The sequence below is a fragment of the Rhinolophus ferrumequinum genome, chromosome 5 (genome assembly GCF_004115265.2).
Source record: "Rhinolophus ferrumequinum isolate MPI-CBG mRhiFer1 chromosome 5, mRhiFer1_v1.p, whole genome shotgun sequence".
In the NCBI taxonomy this organism is placed as follows: domain Eukaryota; kingdom Metazoa; phylum Chordata; class Mammalia; order Chiroptera; family Rhinolophidae; genus Rhinolophus; species Rhinolophus ferrumequinum.
This window is the reverse complement of record NC_046288.1, coordinates 50,875,667-50,887,014: the sequence shown is the minus strand read 5'-3', so window position 1 is coordinate 50,887,014 and position 11,348 is coordinate 50,875,667.

Sequence of the window (11,348 nt, the reverse complement as noted above, 5' to 3'; positions counted from 1 at the left end):
AACCTTCAGTAAGTTACTCAAACTCTCTGAACCTGTTTCATCCTTTGTTTTTAAAAAATTACTCTACCAACCCATTACAGAACAAAAGAACTACAAAACGGCTAGAAAACAATTAATAAGATGGCAATAATGAGTCCTCACCTATCAATAATTACTTTAAATTGAAAATGTATTCAATTCTCCAATCAAAAGGCTTAGAATGGCTGAATGGATGAAAAACGAAAACCCAACAATATGCTGCCCATAAGAGACACTTTAGCTTCCAGGACTTTTAGGCTCAAAGATATTCCCTGCAAATGGAAACAAAAAAAGAGTACAGGTAACTACACTTAGACAAAATAGACTTTAAGTCCAAAGCTATAACAAGAGACAAAGAAGGTCATTATTTGATGATAAATGGGTCAATTCATCAAGAGGATATAACAGTTGTAAACAATATGCACCCAACATTGGAGAACCTGAAGATTAAGTAAATACTAACAGAGCTGAAGAGAGAAATAGACAATAATACAATAACCATGGAGGACTCCAATACCTCACATTCAACAACAGATAGATCATCCAAACAGAAAATCAATATGGAAACATTAGATTTGAACACTTTAAAACAAGAGCATCTAACAAACATTCAGAAATTCCGTTCAAAAGCAGCAGAAGTCCATTATTCTCAAACACACACAGAACATTTTCTCAGTTAGATCATATTTTAGATCACAAAACAAGTGTTAGCAAATTTAAGAATACTGAAATCATACCAAGTATCTTTCCCAACCGCAATGGTATGAAACTAAAAATCAATAACAGGAGAAAACTAGAAATTAACAAATATGTGAAAACACACCCCCAAACAACCAATGGGTCAAAAGAAAAGTCAAAAGGGGGGAGATTATAAAAATGGCAGTGTGAGGTGAGCCTCTTGAAATCTCTGCTGGAATTTACAACAAATTGAACAACTATAACTCCACAAAGGACTCCCTTGGACAGGGAAGTCTAAGAGGCTCACTACTGAAATCATCTAAAGGTTGGCAAATTGTGTGAGCACGGGAGGAGGAAGGAAAAAGTGTGGAGATTGGGTCTTGCGGGTGCAGAACACAGACCTAGCTTGGTGCTCTGAGCTCGGTGCATCCCGGAACTACCACAACTGCAGGAGAAGGAAGAACTTCGACTACTAGGGCTCCATTTATGGCCCACAGGGCTGAGGGGACAGCATATAACACGGCTGAACCCAAAGCTCAGGGCAGAGACCTCGAAGCAAAGACTGAGGGAAGAAGACTGAAAACGGTGGTTTAAGTCCTCACTGCTGAGCAGAAAACAGAAGCCTTAGGCACTGAGCCCAGCTGTCCCCTTCCTACCTTCCCAGAGGTCATCCTTCCTCCACCTGCCCAGTGCTCGAAGCAGAACAGTAGCATTGTCAGATCAAAAGAACAGAATATTTGCAGTTCGAGAACTGTGGTCCACACACATGGACTCACAGCCTAACTAGTTCCGGCAAAGGGGAGGGAGCTGTGGAAGCAGGACTGGCTGTGGTTGGGGTCACTGCCATTGCTCTGGACCACCTCTCACAACTCATCCCGCCCTTGTCCCCACCTATCTGGGCAGATCCCTGCAGGAGTAAACAGAACTGCTGAAACAAACGGGCTCTGAATCTGGTGCAGGAAGAGCTTTGGAACTTCAGAAGCTCTCCACATCCCCCCACAGAGGCGGTGCCATATGACCCAGGAAAATAGTTCACAGAGAAGCCTGCCTTCCACAGAATCTCCCCATTGAGTGAGAAGCCGGAATAGTGCAGAGAAAACATAACAGTACAGTGTGAGACAGAATAAAAGGCTGTAGTCACAGAGAAAATAAAACATTCTATCAACACCTACTGGAAAACAAAATAAAAACCTCTTTCTATCAACCTGTTGCAGAACCCACTTCCTGTAGATGTCTAGGAAAAGAAATAATAAATCATTAATTGCCACGAATAACCAAGGCAACAAGACAGCTCAGAAAGAAAATGAAAAGTCTCCAGAAAATGAACTTAAAGATATGGAAATATGTGACTTAAATGACAGAGAATTCAAGATTGCAGTTCTGAAAAAACTCAATGAGATGCAAGAAAACACGGACAGGCAGTTTAATGAACTCAGAAACACAATCAAAGAACAAAATGAACATTTTACCAAAGAGATTGAAATTTTAAAAAAGAACCAAATAGAATTTCTGGAGATTAAGAACTCAATTAAAGAAATGAAGAATGAAATAGCCAGCTTAGATAGTAGAGTTGACCAGATGGAGGAAAGAATCAGTGACATCGAAGACAGAAATTGGGAAATGACATGGTTGGAAGAAGAAGAAGACTTGAGACTTAAATGAAAGAACTCTACAAGAACTTTCTGACTCCATCAGAAAGAGCAATATAAGAATAATGGGCATACCAGAAGGAGAAGAAAGAGAGAAGGGAACAGAGAGTATATTCAACCAAATAGTCAATGAGAACTTCCTAAACTTGTGGAAAGAACTAGATCCTCGAATCCAAGAAGCAAATAGAACACCTAATTACCTCAACTCCAACAGTCCTTCTCCAAGGCACATTGTATTAAAGCTGTGTAAAATCAACGACAAAGAAAGAATCCTCAAGGCAGCCAGGGAAAAGAAGACGGTAACCTACAAAGGAAAGCCCAATAGATTATCATCAGATTCCTCAGCAGAAACTCTACAAGCCAGGAGGGAGTGGAACCAAATATTCAAACTGTTGAAAGAGAGAAATTGTGAGCCAAGAATAATATATCCAGCAAAGATATCCTTTAGATATGAAGGAGGAATGAAGACCTTTCCAGACATACAGAAACTAAGGGAATTTTCTAAGAACAATTTGCACTACAAGAAATACTGAAGGAGGCTATTCGACCAGCATCAATAGGGACAATTTGTGGCAACCGAAACATAAAAGTAGGGAGAGTATAGGCCTGAACCGGAACATGGGAATGAAGAAATAAGCATGCTGAATAAAATGGAATATTCCTAATATCAAACTTTCTTTTACATAAATTTAATGGTAACCACTCAAAAAGAATCCAGAACTGAAATATATACTGTAATAAAAGAAGAAACAGAGGAAAAAATCATAGAATACCACCACACAGAAATAATAGACAACAACAAAAAGGCAAAGAAACAATGGAGACACAGTCTTACCAGAAAGCTAAAGCTAGAATGATAGGAAATCCTCACATATCAATAATCACCCTAAATGTAAATGGACTGAACTCACCAATAAAAAGGCACAGAGTAGCAGTTTGGATCAACAAACTAAACCCAACCGTATACTGCTTCCAAGAGACATATCTCAGCTACTAGGACAAACACAGACTCAAAATGAAAGGGTGGAAATTGACACTCCAAGCAAATGGTATCCAGAGAAAATCAGGTGTAGTCATACTGATATCAGATGAAACCGACTTCAGGATAAAAACTGTAACAAGAGACAAAGATGGACATTTCATAATGATAAAGGGGACTATACAACAAGAAGACATAACAGTCATCAATATTTATGCCCCTAATCAGGGAGCACTGAAATATACCAAGCAACTACTAACAGAACTAAAGGGAGAACTACTAACAAAACACAATTATAGTAGGAGAACTAAATACATCATTGACAGCTATGGATAGATCATCCAAACAAAAATAAATAAAGAAATAGCAGCCCTAAATGACACATTAGATGAAATGGACATAATTGACATTTATAGAGCACTTCATCCAAAAACATCAGACTACACATTTTTTTCTAGTGTACATGGAACATTCTCAAGGATAGACCATATATTGGGACATAAAACTAGTCTCAGCAAATTTAAGAAGATTGAAATCATACCAAGCATATTCTCTGATCACAAGGCTTTGAAGTTGGATATCAACTGCAAAAAGAAAGCAGGAAAAACCACAAATAGGTGGAGATTAAACAACATACTTTTAAAGAACGACTAGGTCAAAGAAGAAATTAGAAGAGAAATCAAAAGATACATAGAAGCAAATGAGAATGAAAATACATCCTACCAAAATTTTGGGGATGCAGCGAAAGCAGTTTTAAGAGGGAAATTTATATCATTACAGGCTTATCTCAAGAAACAAGAAAAATCCCAAATAAATAACCTCATGTTACACCTTAAAGAACTAGAAAAAGAAGAATAAATGAAACCCAAGGTCATTTTTATTATTTCCCAAAGGAGATAATAAAAATCAGAGCAGAACTAAATGAAATAGAGAACAAAAAGACAATAGAAAAAATTAATGTGAAAAAGAGCTGGTTCTTTGAAAAGATTAACAAAATTGACAAACCCTTGCCTAGGCTCACTAAGACAAAAAGAGAGAAGACACTAATAAACAAAATCAGAAATCAAAATGGGGAAGTTATCACGGACGCCACAGAAATACAAAGGATCAATCCCATAATACTATGAAGGACTAGATGCCACCAAATTCAATAACCTAGAAGAAATGGACAAGTTCTTAGAAACATATAGCCTTCCTAGACTGGACCATGAAGACCTGGAAAATCTAAACAGACCGATCACCAGTAACGAAATTGAATCAGTCATCTAAAACCTTCCCAAAACCAAAAGTCTGGGACCAGATGGCTTCACTAGTGAATTCTACCAAACCTTCAAAGAGGATCTAATACCAATACTGCTCAAATTCTTCCAAAAAATTGAAGAAGAGACAGTACTCCCTAACTCATTTTATGAGGCCATCATTACCCTGCTACTAAAACCTGGTAAGGACAACACAAAAAGGAGACTACAGACCAATATTTCTGATGAATATAGATGCAAAAATCCTAAACAAAATTCTAGCAAATCGAACGCAATAATGCATTAAAAAGATTATTCATCACGATCAAGTGGGGTTCATCCCAGGGGCACAAGGATGGTTCAACATACGCAAATCCATCAATGTGATACACCACATAAACAAAGGACAAAAATCATATGATTATATCAATTGATGCAGAAAAAGCATTTGACAAGAGACAACATCCATTTATGATGAAAACACTTAATAAAATAGGTATAGAAGGAAAATACCTTAACATAATAAAGGCCATATATGACAAACCCTCAGCTAATCTCATAATTAACAGTGAAAAACTGAAGCCCTTTGCTCTACGTTCAGGAACATGACAGGACTGTCCCCTATCACCTCTGCTTTTCAACATAGTTTTGGAAGTCCTTGCCAGAGCAATCAGGCAAGAGAAAGAAATAAAAGGCACCGAAATCAGGAATGAAGAAGTTAAATTATCACTCTTTGCAGATGACATGATGCTATATATAGAAAACCCTAAAGACTCCTCCAAAAAGCTATTAGAAATAATCAACAAATACAGTAAAGTTTCTGGCTGCAAAATCAATGTACAAAAGTCCATTGCATTCCTATATACTAACAATGAAATCTCAGAAAAAGAAATAAAAAAAAAAATTTGTTTTGCAATTGCAGCAAAAATAATGAAATAACTAGGAATAAACTTAACCAAGGATGTGAAAGACCTATATGCTGAAAACTATAAGACATTTTTAAAAGAAATTGAAGAAGACACAAAAAAATGGAAAGACATTCCGTGTTCATGGATTGGAAGAATCAACATAGTTAAAATGGCCATATTACCCAAAGCAATATACAGATTTAATGCAATCCCCATCAAAATCCCAATGGCATTTTTTAAAGAAATAGAACAAAAAATCATCAGATTTGTATGGAACCACAAAAGACCCCCAATAGCCAAAGCAATCCTAAGAAAAAAGAACAATGCTGGAGGTATCACCCTCCCTGACTTTAGCTTGCACTACAGGGTAACAATAATCAAAACAGCATGGTATTGGGAGAAAAACAGACACATAGATGGAATAACATTGAGAACCTAGAAATAAACCTACATCAACATGGACAGATAATTTTTGACAAAGAAGCAAAAACATACAATGGAAAAAGACAGCCTCTTCAATAAATGGTGTTGGCAGAATTGGAAAGCCACGTGGAAAAGAATGAAACTGGACTGCTATCTGTCACCATGTACCAAAATTAACTCAAAATGGATCAAAGACTTAAGCATAAGACCTGAGACAATAAACTGCATAGAAGAAAACATAGGTACTAAACTTATGGACCTTGGGTTCAAAGAGCACTTTATGAATTTGACTCCAAAGGCAAGGGAAGTAAAAGCTAAAATAAGTGAATGGGACTATATCAAAATTAAAAGCTTTCGCACAGCAAAAGAAACCATCGACAAAATAAAGAGGCAACCAACTGAATGGGGGAAGATTTTTGCAAACAGTGCCTCTGATAAGGGGCTAATATGCAAAATATATAAGGAACTCATGCACCTCAACAAGAAAAAAACAAATAACCCAACTGAAAAATGGGCAGAGGACCTGAAGAGACATTTCTCCAAAGAGGACATACAAATGGCAAACAGACATATGAAAAAATGCTCAACATCACTAATCATCAGAGAAATGCAAATAAAAACCACAATGAGATATCACCTCACCCCTGTTAGAATGGCTATCATCAAGACAAATAGTAACAAGTGTTGGAGAGGCTGTGGAGAAAAAGGAACCCTCATACACTTTTCGTGCAGATTGGTGCAGCCGCTATGGAAGGCAGTGTGGAGGTTCCTCAAAAAATTACGAATAGAATTACCATATGACCCAGCAATCCCTCTCATGGGTATCTACCCAAAAAAATCTGAAAACGTTTATTCATAAAGACACGTGTGCTCCAATGTTCATTGCAGCTTTATTTATGGTGGCCAAGACATGGAAACCAAAATGTCCTTCAATAGAAGAACAGATAAAGAAGTTGTGGTATATATACACGATGGAATACTATTCGGCAGTAAAAATATGATATAGGACCATTTATGACAACATGGATGGATCTTGAGATTATAATTCTAAGCAAAATAAGTCAGACAGAAAAAGTAGAGAACAATATGATTTCACTGATGTGTGTATATAAACCAAAAACAACAAAAGAACAAGACAAACAAATGAGAAACAAAAACTCATAGACACAGACAATAGTTTAGTGGTTACCAGACAGTAAGAGGGGGCGGGAGGTGGTAGATGAGGGTAAAGGGGATCAAATATATGGTGATGGAAGGAGAACTGACTCTGGGTGGTGAACACACAATGTGATTTATAGATGATGTAATACAGAATTATATACCTGAAATCTATGTAAATTTACTAACAATTGTCACCCCAATAAACTTTAATTTAAAAACAAAAAAAGTGAAAAGGGAAGTTAAAAAATATCTTGAAACTAATGAAAATGGAAACACAATAAACCACATCTTATAGGATGGAGAAAAAGCAGTGCTAAGAAGGAATTTTATAGCTATCAATGCCTACATTTTAAAAAAGGAAAGATACCAGATAATCAATCTAACTTGACACCTTGGCAAATTAGAAAAAGAACAAACTAAGGCCCAAAAAAGTTATCAGAAGGAAGGAGATAAAAAAGGTCAAAGCAGAAAAAAGTGATGCAAAAAAAAGAAAAGCAATAAAAAATATGAACAAAACTAAGTTGGTCTTTTGAAAAGATACACAAAATTGACAAACCTTTAGCTAGAGTGCGAAGAAAATAAAGACGACTCAAAATTATAAATCAAAAAGGTGACCTTACAACTGAAAGCACCAAAATGCAAAGGGTCATAAAGAGACTGCAATGAACAATTATATGCCAACAAATTATTGGATAATCTAGATGAAACGGATAAATTCTAGAAACGTACAATCCATCAGGACTGAATTATGAAGAAATGTAAAATCTGAACAGATCAAAAATGATTAAGCAAACTGAATCAGTAACCAAAACCTCCCTAAAGAAAAGCCCAGGACCAGATGGCTTCATTTTAGCCATTCTAGTGTTGTATAAAAGAAACTGTGTTTTAAACATGCCCTCACTTCATGATTCTGATGTAAAGGTTGTGTGGACTACACTTTGAGAAACACTGAAATATCTGTCACATGTTAGGCTAAACGAAGCCAGCAGATATGTTTTGTATTACTTACAACATTTCCCCCCCTAAAAACCAGTCTTGCATTCTTCCGTTTACCATAGTCCAGATCACCGAATCTCATTGTATATGCCACTTGCTTCACACACATTGCAACCCAGCTCCCATAGGCTTTTTTTTTTTTTTAAGATTTTATTGGGGAAGGGGAACAGGACTTTATTGGGGAACATTGTGTACTTCCAGGACTTTTTTTTTCCAAGTCAAATTGTTGTCCTTTCAATCTTAGTTGTGGAGGGTGCCATTCAGCTTCAAGTTGTTGTCCTTTCAGTCTTAGTTGTGGAGGGCGCAGCTCAGCTCCAGTTGCCATTTCTAGTTGCAGGAGACACAGCCCACCATCCCTTGGTGGGAGTCCAAACCGGCAACCTTGTGGTTGAGAGGACGCGCTCCAACCAACTGAGCCATCTGGGAGCTCAGCAGCAGCTCAGCTCAAGGTGCCATGTTCAATTTTAGTTGCAGGGGGCGCTGCCCACCATCCCTTGCAGGACTCGAGGAGTTGAACTGGCAACCTTGTGGTTGAGAGCCCACTGACCCATGTGGGAATCGAACCGGCAGTCTTCAGAGTTAGGAGCATGGAGCTCTAACCGCCTGAGCCACCGGGCCAGCCCCTCCCATAGGCTTTTTAATGTCTGCTCTTGAAGACTGATGAATCCATCAATGAATTATTAAATTAAAAGGGATTATGTGCAAGATACTATGCTAAGTGCTTCTTGACTTACAAAGAAATAAAAATCTCATTTTTAAAGAAATGTATAATCTAGTTGAATACACAAGATATCAATATAAACATGTTAATAGCATTTATAGAAGTCTACAACTAAGTACTCAATGAGCAGCTACGATCATAAGTGCTTACTTGCAATGTAATTGATTGAACCATTATTTCTAAACTGTCATGTAAAGGAGCTGTTGTAGCCTACTGGGTGGGAGGAGGTCATGTGGTCAAGAACCAAGACAGTCATTCATCAGCTACCACCAAGGCCACAGAAGACCCTCTTGTGGGGTCTTCCAGCCCACCTCAGCCTTTAGCCGAATATAATAGCTGCATGAATGAGCCCAGGTGAAACTAGCAGAACCTCCCAGTCAACCCACAGTCATGAAAAACAGAAACAAACAAACTAAAAAACAAAAACTTGTTCTTGTTTTAAGCCACTAAATTTGGGTTGGTTTGTTAAGCAGCAGTAAATAACTGAAACATGTGTATCACGCCTAATATTAAGTACAGCAAGCAAATGGCATAACAGTATTGAAAATCGGATCCCCATTTATGGGAAAAAGCAATTTTTACATATGTAAAGGATTCAAATACATAGAAAAGTGGAGGATACAACTATATTACTAATAGCGATTATGTCTGAGTAGAGCAGTGCGATGGTAGCTGGGAGAGGGCTCTCTATGCCAGCACCGTCCAACAAAAATAGAATGTGCCACAAATGTAAACCACACATGGAATCTTTAATTCTCTATAGCTGTATGATGAAAAGTAAAAAGGAACAGATGACGTTAATTTCAATATTATGTTTGATCAAACCAGATATATACAAAAATAGCAATTTAACATATAATCATGACAAAAAAGTATTAATTCGTTATTTACATTACACTTACAGCACACCTTAACATGGACTAGCCATACTTCACATGTTCAATAGCCATATGTAGCCAGTGGCTACTCCAAGGTTGGTGCAAAAGTAATTGTGGTTTAAAAAAAAAAAAAAAAAAAGTAATTGTGGTTTAAAGGTTAAAAATAATTGCAAAAACTGCAGTTACTAACTGCGCAATTAAAACTGCAGTTACCAACCTAATACAAGGGACAGCACACTTTCATAGTTTCAATGTTCTTAAGATCCACTTTTTGGATTTTTTTACAATTAAAATACATTCTTATATTATTTTTATAAGTAAAAATGAATTAAAAGATTATAAATTGGAAAACAAAAATGGTTTATGCTGTTCAATCTGAAAATAAATTTAAAAAATAATCCTGTCGTATATTCACTGAGAGAAGTGTAGAAAATAAAGACTAGAAAAAAAACCCTCAAGATTACCTGTCATCCCTATATCTAGAAAAACCATTTTTAACATTTTGGAGACTTTTCTTACAACTTTTTTTCATAAGTTATAGATTGTATGGAACATCACCCTTTATTTCAAGTAGTTTTATTTCTCCCATTTGTAGGAAAATGCTGTATCTGTCTGTTTTATATGCCTTTGGGTGCCCTGATTATAGAAAATTGATTATAAAACCTTTAAGTTTGAAAACAACTGATAATAAACTCTAATCCCTCTGACCAGAAAAGATTTGGAAACTACATGTGAAAATGACCCTCTTGCTTTTCTCTTTATATTTAAGACATCCAAAATTGATTTGATGTTCCTCCTTGGACTGCTGACTGGGTAGTTCCCTTCATTTAATGTTCAGCGGGGTGCGGTTGGAAAGTTGTTTAAGCCCCTGTGTTGACATGCCATGGGGATGGGAGTTGGAGAGGAATTCTATGAAGCTGAGTCAGCCAGGGCTGAAGGTGTGTGAGGCTCAGACACTAAAAATCTCTCCTTCACATTTCACTGCGCACTGCTTTGGTTTGTTGGTTTGCATGAAATTTACATTTCGTGAGGTAGAGCTACAATCTGCTTTTTAGAGAGGTATAAGTACACATTTATACCAAACATTATTGTCACCTTATCTCCTTACCTCCAAATACAGAGCCTTCCCATTTTTGTCCATAAAACAGCAGCACTGGATCAAATGAAACACACGTTCCGAAAGGAACTGTTCTCAGCATCACACATTTCCCATAACTCTACTGCAGGATTCCAGGGCAGGGAAGTTAAAGGCAGAAGAGAGAGACACCATTTCACATAAAGACAGCATTTAAATAAGTGTGTTTGTTTGTTTGTTTGTTTGTTTGTTTGTTTCTTTGTTTGTTTGTTTTTGGATCGAACCTGCAACCTTGGTGTTATTAACACCACGCTCTAAACAACTGAGCTAACTGGCCATCCCTTAGATTTGCTCCTGCTTAGCAAGCTCTGGCAACCCACCCTTCCCCAATTAAAATAATGTCTTTTCATCAGAAAATCACTTACAAAAAAAATTAATGTTCTATGCCTCTAAAAGACTCCCATGAAATTTCAGTGATTGGGTTCAAGTGCAGACAAAAGCACGTGGATAAAGAATCAAAAGGCAAAAAAAAAAAACTGCAGAGATATGTATCCTTATGGCTCACATTATGAATGGCAGGGCTGGACATAAATCTCCTACATAAGGACTGGAAGTCCCTTTTTG